The 10,651-nt window shown below is 40.0% G+C and overlaps 1 protein-coding gene across 2 annotated transcripts in view; it reads right to left on the bottom strand.

Moving 5' to 3' along the window:
* Positions 1–10,651, bottom strand: part of SCHIP1 (schwannomin interacting protein 1) — a 669,685-nt gene that overhangs the window by 635,812 nt on the left and 23,222 nt on the right. The gene's annotated exons all lie outside the window — the stretch shown is intronic.

Here is a 10,651-nt window from a genome sequence, read left to right as displayed (position 1 = left end):
TCGTCAGTGATGTCTAAGACGCTGGAAAAAATAAATCCAATTTTATGTGTCAGGTGGGGTGACGGAGTGGAAAAATAAACAAATGGCAGGAATCTGAAGGGTTCGTAGGCTCAAATTTTAGAGCCAGAAGGCGCTAAAGAGATCCATAAATCCAAACACCAAGTAGGTTAGACAAGGAAACGTATCTACAACTTGCTCACATTTGACCAACAAGCAGGTGGCAGGATGAGGGGAGGAAGGCAGGGCTGCAGTCAGGCTAGTAAGGTCTGCGGAGCACCTGTGCACACAGTAGGCATACAACAAGGGGCTTTCGGTCTCTGACAAACCCTGCCCCCAACAGGTAGTCGCGTGAGCAGAACCCATTACAGCATTTCTCAAAATCAACTAATTATATGGTTTGCTTTCAAAGAATGAGAAGGGAAAAAACAAAAGAAACTCAAGACATAATATTGCATGACATTAAAAATTGTTATTTAAATATGTATAAATGTACAACTAAACTTCTTATGTTTATTGCTCTTTTAAGCAACTATCAAACCAGAACAAATTTTCAAATTAAATGCAAATAAAACTACAAAACCAATACAATCCAATTAATAGCATTACGTTCATGTGACAAACGTACGTGTTGTTGCTGAAAACAAATCCCTCTGGGGAGTGTCCGTGCGCTGAGTGCTAAGACGCAGGCGCCTTGAGCTGAGCGTGCTCACTCCAGCATGCGCAGGGGATGTCATTTTACCAGCTTCTGGTCATCCTCCTCAGCCCAAACTAGGAAGTTGGGGTCACTTGGCAACAACACAAATAGGAACCCAAATCCAGTGTTCAGTTAGAGAATGGTTCAGAAGATGCTTAGGTTAATTTTTAGACTATCATCAAAACAAAAGCCCTAATTTTAGAGATTCTCATAGAACATGCATTGTAGCCTCAAGAATATAGCCGAGACCTCTTTAAGAGATACTGTTTAATTTATTATGTTCTTTTTTTGTCATTGGTTTCTATTTAAAATCATATCATCAGAGTAGAAAGCTGGCTAAAACAGAAATATTTTCAGTGTAATATGATTAAGACAAAAGAGTTTTACTGGACAGTTTTATATCATTTCAAGTTACAGCATCATTTTAATACATGAACTCTTACCATGAATGTACTCCATCAATTCGCTGGTAAGAGATTAGAGGACACTCTCTGTATTCATAAGGGCTTGCCCTAGAGCTTACTGGGAATGGGAAAATCATAAATGGAAATCAAAACTGTGTGGCAGTCACACAAAGTCCCCAGTAAGGGCTAACCCCTGAGGCGGGAAGAACGGCGGTGTGGAGGCCCACAGCGAGAGCGGTGACACCCAGCACAAATGTTTGAAACTGTTTTGCAAAACCACACCAACAAGGTTTGCTGTAAACTTCTTCTATGATCGTAACAGATCTAATCATTTTTTTAGGCAGGGCATTTTTCTTTTAAGCTACATTGTGTACAATGGCTCCCTGAAATCCCTTTAACTACAATTTCAGATTGTATATTTGATTGATTGATTGATTGATTGATTGATTGATTGAGTATGGAAATAGGTCTCAACTTGATGCAGCAGGTGGAAAAAAGAATGTTTATTGTTTGATGCCCCCAATTCTCAGATTCACAGTCCTTAGATTCCTTTACACCAGATTCAGCACAGCCTGTGTCTGTTAGAAATTCAACTGAGTAATCCTCCCTGGAGTGCCCATTGCCTGACAGGTACTGCGCTGGGTGCTGGTGATCTGACCATGAGCATGAGAGAACAGGTCCTCATAACGGTCGCAGTCCGGACAAGGAGAGGGCATGGACTCAGGAAAGCACCATGATGGCAGGGCCGCTAAGGTAACAGCAGCATCGAGCACAAGGTAAGGCAGGAGCCCCAAGAGGAACAAATCATTGTGCCTGGGCTGGAGGTAAGAAAAGCCTTCCTAGAGGAAATGACATTCTCACCAGGCTTTGGAAAAAATGAAAAGGAGTTCACTAGAAAGAAGCACAAGTGGGAGAAGATGCAAAGGAAACACAGATAGCTGCGAAGGTACATAGGGATAAAACAGTATAATGGGATGGCAATGCTGATAATCCTAGTAGCTAACCTTCACTGAGTACTTCTGTTTGCCAGGCACTGTGCTAAACAGTTTAAATGCATCGGTTCATTTAATCTTCACGACAGATTTATCCCCATTTTATTGATGAGAAATTTGAGCCAGAGAGAGATTCATCTGCTCAAGTCCACATCAAACCAGGAACAAGGTATTTGCAGCCTACATTTTCCACCTCTGCTCTACTACTCAGAAAGCTATAAAAAGTCTGATACTGCTAAAGCATGAAACACAAGGAAGACAGAAAAAATGTATCTGATTGCTAGAATACTACAATTCCATCAACATTTATATGTATGACTATGAAATACAATAAAACCCTCTTGGATGTTGTTGCAAAAGAGTGATGCTTCACACACAAACCACATTATTATTAATGTTTCCCTGTATTAGAGATCTTTATCATATCAAGCTCTGAATTCATTCTTCTCAGAAAAGGTGGGGTTTTGTTTAGTATTTTAAATACTGAAATGGATATAATGAACATGTTCATAAGATGTTCGTAGGTAAATAAATCACCAATTAGACAAAACCTTTCTTAGTCCATGTGCTCCAATTCCATGTTCAGAAATTTCTATGTTCAGAAATACACACACACACACACACACACACACACGTGCGCACACACGTTTTCTTGCTAGAAAGATAGAGCTTTTAACTGGCAACCAACACAAAATGACAACAAGAATGACCATGCTTTTCAGTTAATACAATTAAAAATAGTCTATGGCATTATGTGCTTTCTTAGCCTTTGAGAAATTTTATTTGCTGTTGTTTAAATTTGGCTGTTTGAGAGTTAAAGTGCAGATGTCTACCTAGTTGAGAATGATGTAAACATCATTAATGTAAGTCTCCTTAGTAAACCAAGAGTTAACTCTTGTGGGTCATATGATCATTTCCTTGTAAATGTCCTGCTCTCCAGTGAGCTTGACAGAAAGGATGGATTTACATATTCAAATCACCACAGTTGGAGAAAGGCCCTGTAGGGAAGCTAATCCCTTCTATCCTACAAAAGGGGGAAAAATCGTAACAAAAACAGCAGGCAGGGAAACAACTTTCCATCAACTTACTCAGTAAGTGCCAGGTGCAAGATTCATTCTACCTGGGTTCCACTCAGCTCAAGGCTGCTGCTGTAAGATTGGAGACCCTCAGAAATGCCCATGTCTAAAGCTTTCTGGTTGAGCTCAGTGCTGCCATTGGGAAATCGTGAGTGATTAGACTCACCTCCCGGGATTGTTGGGAGGATTCATGTAGATAATGAAGCCTCTAGCACCGTCCTGGGAGCCTGGAGACATCCAATAGGATACCGGTCTCCCTCTCCCACACACACCCCACTGCTTCCCCACCACCTGGTGGAGACTGCCAAACAACATTTTTCATTACAGTAGTTTCTTAGAAATCTGAAGACAAAAAACAAAAAACAAAAAAAATTACAGCATAATCAAATCGTTCGGTATTTTTGTAAGTTCAAATAGTTGCTTCTGTGACTAAGTGGTAGCTGTGTGAGGGTATTATGATGGGGATTTACTGCTGAGCTCCATCTTGGGGCATGAAATTCACCAATAAATTACTGCAGTTGAGGTTCACAGCTAATACAGCTATGTAAATTACTGTTTGAGAGTCTTCTTCCTTTTTTAAAAAAATAAGATTCAATGTAAATAACCAAATACAATATAAGGTATTTTTACACATAAACCAAAAAAAACCCTCTTTTTTGTTTTCTTTCCATATCACCCTTTTATGTAGCGTTGAAGACACTCCTCTTCAACCCAAAAAATTAAACACCTAACAGGCAAAGAGTTGCTTTTCCTTTTGAATAAGCAAACATTAATATAAATTTAAGTCTTTATCTCTTCTAGTCTCATTGCCATCTTTAAAAAAACGTTTATTCTACAAGATGAGAAAATATTCAGGTTTGTAGGGAATGAGTGATTAAAATGCATGCAAATGAAGTAATTAATTTTAACCAGATCTTCCATGTCCTTATTGCTGCCAGAAAAGAGGAGCTGGGAAATTCAATCTCAATTTGTCAATATTTACAACCTTTAAATAAAACAGCAATTACAATGGCAGCTTCTCAGGGCGGCTGACAGGCACTGACATTGTGCAAGTTCTCATTTCACTCACGTGAACTGGTGTCATCTTTGCCATCCCACCACTGAAGTTCTTTTTCCTGCCCTTCAAGTTGTTTTCTAGAAATTTTTTTGGAAAATCATAGATGCAACATGTACCTTCTCAGTTCACACAGCTACTCAGGAAAACCCTGGTAAGCATGTGCTGGGAATGAGAGTAAGTTCTTAGGGTGCAGAAGCCTGTTAACCCGACTTGTCACCCCTGCCCAACACCTTGAGAGCACCCAACGAAAGAAGGAACGAATGAAGACCATCTATCTTGGTGGTTAGAATGCTCAGCCACCACTTAGCAGGTCTTCCACTTAACTATGCCTGACCTTGACGATGTGCTTACCCTTTCTGTGCCTCAGTTTCCTCATCCATGAAACGGAGTAATAACAGTACTTAGCTGATAGGTTGTTATGAGGATTAAATGAGTAAATAAATGTAAAGCATTCAGAACAATGTCTGGCACATGGTAAATGCTTAACAAATTATCGTTATTACTATCAGATTTATTGATATTACTGATCAGCTTATTAATATTGCTGTCAGACTCAAGAGCACCGTCCTTAAACAAATTGGACAGAAGTATCATTAACTGGTAGATAGCCATTTTTCCAAAAATAAATGTAAAGACTTTAAGCACTCCAAGCAGTTAGGTAGGTCAGGTAAAGGAATGAGAGTTTTACTTCAGAAAGAAAAAAAGAAAAAAAAGAATACCTGCTAGAATTACAACTCTTAGAAAAATTAGGGGCCTTAATTCACAATAAAACAGAGTATTAGACTTCACAAAAGGATTCCCTTCTGGAAAGTTACTTTTAGTAATAAGATCCTCCGGTGTCTATAAAGCAGAACTTGATTTATAAAAATACAAACAACAAACCAAAAGCATGTACATTAGCTTTTCAGCCACAGTGTGTGGAGCGGGTCTCGGGAAAGTCACTGATGAGCACAGCTTTTGCCAAATCTAGTGAATACTGCCCTCATTTAATGAAACCTTTCAGCAGCACATGGCACAGCTGACTCTTCTTCCAGAACATTTGCTTTATCTCTCTCCCTCTCTCCCTCCCTCCCTCCCTCCCTTTCTCACTCTCTTGTCCCTCGCTGGCCACTCCTGCTCAGTCTCCTGCTGGCTGCTCCTCCTCATCCTAACTGTGAAGTGTTGAGATGCTCTAGAGTCTGGACCTACATCCTTCGCCCCCTTCTCTTTCTTCTCCAGCTCCCCTCACTCCAGGGGGCCTCACTTTACAACTATCTACATGCTGATAGCTCTCACGTTTATATCTCAAGGCCTAACCTTTCCTCCATGCCCTGGGTCGTGTCCCTCCATGACAAGACCCCTGGATGTCTAGCATGTCCCAGACAGTTCTCCTTTTCTGGCTCTCTACTTGAATTCTGCTCCACCCTCAGCCTTTCCCATCTCAATGAATGGCTCTGTCATTCCCTTTAGTCAACTCAATGTGGTCCCTTTCTTTCTCTCACCTCCCCCACCCCAATCTCTTCCTCCAAACACAAATTCAATGAATTTGCAACTCTTTACTTGCTCTACTTTGAAATACATTTCAGATCGGACCACTTCTCACCATTCCCACAGCTACCATCTTGAGTTACAGCAACAGTCTCCTAACTGGTCTCGCTCCTTCCACTCTTTGTGTCCGTATAATCAGCCAAAGCGATCTTATTAAGACGTAAGTCAGGTCAGATAACTCCCTGGTTTAAAACCTCTCAATGGCTTCCTGACACAGTGTCCTCGCCGTGGCCTATAAGGCTCTATGTGATGTCACCTAAGTATTCATCTGCTGTAGTTTGTTTGTGCCTCCCCTCCTCCAAATTCATATGTTGAAATCCTAACCCCAAAGTGATGGTATAAGAAAGTGAGGCCTTTGGGAGGTGATTCGGTCATGAGGGCTCTGCCCTCATGAATGGTTTTCGTGCCCTATAAAAGAGGCCTACAAACACTCTCCCCCTCCTGTCAGTGAGGCTACAATGAGAAGGTGGCAGTCGGCAACCTGGAAGAGATCCTCACCAGAACCTGACCGTGCTGGCACCCTGATCTTGGACTTCCCAGCCTCCAGAACTGTGAGCAATAAATGTCTGCTGTTTATAAGCCACCCAGTTTATGGTGCATTGTTATAGCAACTCGAATGGACGAAGAGACCATCTACTTCATCTCTATTCCCCGAGTTGTTCACCAATCTTCAACCTCAGGAGCCTCCTACTTGTTCTTAAACCACCACACTTGTTCTCCTCTCCCAGCCTTCACACTTACTCTTCCTTCTGCCTGGAACATTCTTGTTCTGGGTTTTTCCATGACTGGCTCCTTCTCATTCTGGTCTATCCAAACATCCTGACCAACCAATTTAAATTATCCACTACCACCACCAGGGCTCTCTCAAGTCTCTTCACATCACCTGAAATTACATGTTTACTTGTTCATTGTATCTCTGTGAGAATCTGAGCTCCACTGCAATAGCTTTTACTTGTCACCACCACTGTACACAAAGATATGTGTGTTTGAATCCCACCTCCATGACTCATCTGCACGTAACTTTAACAATTTATTTCATCTTTCTGAGCTTCAGTTTCCAATAAAACGGGGGTGTCACTGGCAACACTAATAGCTTCTTGGATTCAGTAGTCATGTCTTGATTTCCTTTACACATTTATTCATTCGGTCAACAACATTTTGATAGACTACCTATCATGTTCTAGACATTGGGCTAGTTGCTGAGAGGTTAACCGTTCAATAGTGAGCAAAGCAGAAATGATCCAGGCCCTTGGGAGCTCTTTGGCTAGTAGGGCATTATAATAAAGTACTTACCTTGGCTAAGGGAAGTACTGAGTATAACACGCACAGAATGGGAACCTCCGAAGCACACTCCGAAGAGGAGATCGGAAATGGCTTCTTGAATTAAATTACACTTAAGGAGAAATGTAAAAGATGTATAATCATAGGTGCTATCTAAGCGGTGAGCATGGGGCCAAACAGGAGATGAGAAGACTTCTGCTACTGTAGAGGAATGTAAAGCTGTCAATGCACTAGAATTCAGGGTGTGGAGACATGGTGGAGGCCACTTAATTGAGCAGGACTCTAGGCGAACGGATAAGTAAATACAGTGGCTTTATTCCATAAAAAACTATGCAGAATTAGAAGAACTGAATTAGCTTCTAGTATACACACATAGATAGACATTTAAAATGTATTGAGAGGAAAATGTAAGAAAGACACTTTATATGACATATAACATATATAACAACACTTACACAAATTGAAACACACACAAAGACTGCATATTTTATAAGGAATCACACATCATCGTACTCACATCAAACACATGTGAGTGGATGTGTTGGGAAGGGAGAATGAGTTTCGTGATCAGGCATTAAAAGGAAAATAAATTTATAAAACAAAAAGAGGACCTTGCATGGACCCTTGATGAGAGTGTCCAATGAACTGAGGAGTGGAATTCACCCCATTCTGATTCCAAGTCCAAAGAGAAGAACAAAAGGAGGGATGGGCTGAGAGAGGGCGAGACCAGATGGCCAGGAGGCCAAGGAGAGCATCCGTAAGGCATCCTTACGGAAGAGCACATGGTCCTGTGTGGCTTGATATCCTCCTGAGGTCACAGGCCCCATTTGTTTTGCTCGCTGATTGCTGAACTATCAACTCCTCACCAACCAGTCCTACTGAGGCTTCTCGGCCAAGAAGCACGGAGATTGGATGGAGGCTCTCTCTGTCTCACCAGCTTGGTCTTCAAATGAAACAAAACCACATGGTGTGTGCAATACTAATATACATTAAACTAAATCACTGCAGGGTTTCCACTTAAAAATGAGAAAGTAAAACTACCCAGCATTATTACTTCTCAAAAAAAAAAAAAATTATATGCCACATTTAAGCCTCAGCAGTTGCTAGAAATTTATAGTATCCTTGTCTGATATAAAGAGAAATGAGGGATGCATCTGTCCCAGCATACCAACAACTTAGATGTAAAACACTGAAGATAAGTGAGTGATTAAATGTCAGCTCTGGGAACATTCCTCGCAAACTTCTACAAGAAATATCAACATTATGGAATTTTAGACTTAGCCCAGAAAAGGAAAATATAACACTTGTTTCATAAATATTTTATTTCAAAACAGTGAGCTTTAGTTTTGGCCCTAAATTGACCTATGAAACATATTTGCGCTTTAGTCAAGGAGAATGTAGATCCTAAAATACCCTTAAATCAAGCTACAAGCTATTAAACTCCATTTTGTGTTTAATTTAGTCACCAAATACCTCGAGAGTAGAATATGACACATTTTAGGAAACTTTTATAAACGTCTATCAAATCATTTGCAATGCCTAAGAGTGGAAAGCATAAGTCAAGTCAATTTACTTTCAAAAAAAAGTTCTCCAGGTTTGAAAAATTTAAGTGGACACTATATAGAGTTTCTGCAAATATATAATTATATATACATTTTGCAATTGTGAGCACATTTAATAATATTAAGCATTAAGTTGCTGCTATCTTGTAAGTAACTTTCAGATGGAATCTTTGTGACCAAAGTGGATATTTTCTCAATAAGATGAACCACAGACATACCTGAAATAAACCATTAATAAAGGATAGCCTTAACCCTGGAATGAAAATAAATGGACAGCTTAGTACTAAAAGATACATAGACATCTGAAAATGCACTTTGATTTGAAACAAAAAGTTTGAGGAAAGCTTGTGGAAATGGCAAATCATTTCATCTAGCTTTTACATAAATGAAGTTGGACCAACACAGGAATACAGGGTGAACATATCAGGAATAGAGAACTTTACTACTACTGGTGCAGGGGGAAGAGCGAGAGAGAGAAAGGCACTCACTCCTAGCTAAAATATCAGAAGTCACCAGGAATTTTCATTGCCCCATACAAAATGAAGAGAAGAAAGCCCAACATCTGTACTCAATAACAGACTGTGCGCAAGCAACTGTTCTCACCAGAATCAATTCATTAATTATGGCTCTGTTCACACATCTGTCAAAGCTAATTATTTGTTTATTTTTAAAATGGTGTTAACTTCAAAGCCATTAGTGCCAATAAAAGGGGCTGTATTAGAAATGCACAGGTGAGAATCGGTTACTAACTAGTTCAGTGCTCAGGAAATTCAGTTAAGCCAACATTTGCCTATATGGACACACGTCATCAGTACAGGACATTTCAGTTGGAAAATTACCATTCAGAGGCTAAATAGAAGCCTAATTCATGAATTACTGATTGTTGTTTTCTGCTATGGATATTAGTTGCTATTCATTTCTAAGCTTTTAATATAGTTCCTGTCTCATTCTCTGCAATATTTTTTCCCCAAATTTTGAATAGATTTGTCTTTTATCACTCTTCTCCCTAGGTGCTTAGAGGATAAATATTACTATCAAAGTGTACTGCAAAAGTGAATACATTTTAATAGGATTACGATAACAGAATCTTTATCCAGTGGCTGTTGCAAAAAAAAAAAAGTGAGAGAGAGAGAGAAAAGGAGACTTCTGTTTTAAGATTAGAGTACAGACTTTGAAACGAAAAGAGGATTATCTTATTAGCTTGGCAACTGATGTACAGCACTCAAAGTCATGTTTCTTATTTGTAAAAAGAACCATTTCAGGTGAACATGCTTTTGACGGCTACTAGTATGACATTCATCGTGGTGAAGGAGCAAGAGAAAATACAGTCAAAGACAGCCATTCTGCACGTGCCAGCCGTGATTACTTTTTTTCTGAATCCAAAAGACAGTTGAACACCCCAGTAGCTAAAAATGTGTAGCTGCTGTGTGTAAATAGTAGATAAATGAAATTGTATATAGAAACATCCTCTCATGAAGACTTGGATAGAAATAGTTTCACTTGAATTATGAAACAATGAGTTTAGCCTTTCACATAAGAAACATGTTTAACTGAACATGAGCCAGGGACAAGAGGTATAGGCATTACAAAAATGTTGATCCCAGGAAGACTTAGGGCTGTACCTAGTGACGCCAGAAGACAAAGAGAGTCTAAATCTGGAAGACATTAAATGGGTTTGAGGCCACAGTCCAAGGGAGAGCATCAGAGAAAATAGCTAAAGACGACACCTGGGAGGTCGCTACAAGGAGCTTTGTGGACCAAGAGAAGTCAACAACTGGGGAGGCTGCCATTATAAAAATACGCATTGGCATAATAGCTGATGCCCGCTGATTGGCTCTTTCCTCCACGTGGAACCACCTCCTTCCCTACAGGACAACATGTGTGGGGCACCTCCAGTGCGCAAGGTTTCATTGTGCTTGATTCCCTCCGCATTTTCCTCTTGACTGACAGTCTCCATACTCCAAAAAGAGGCAGCTTCTCTACTAGGCATTCAGGAACATGAACACTATACACATTAATTAATACTTTTATTATTTTAACTAGAAAACTACTAAGACT

The sequence above is a fragment of the Rhinolophus sinicus genome, linkage group LG01, assembly GCF_036562045.2.
Source record: "Rhinolophus sinicus isolate RSC01 linkage group LG01, ASM3656204v1, whole genome shotgun sequence".
NCBI classification, from domain to species: domain Eukaryota; kingdom Metazoa; phylum Chordata; class Mammalia; order Chiroptera; family Rhinolophidae; genus Rhinolophus; species Rhinolophus sinicus.
The sequence above is the reverse complement of the archived record's forward strand: the minus strand, read 5'-3'. Positions and strand labels throughout refer to the sequence as shown.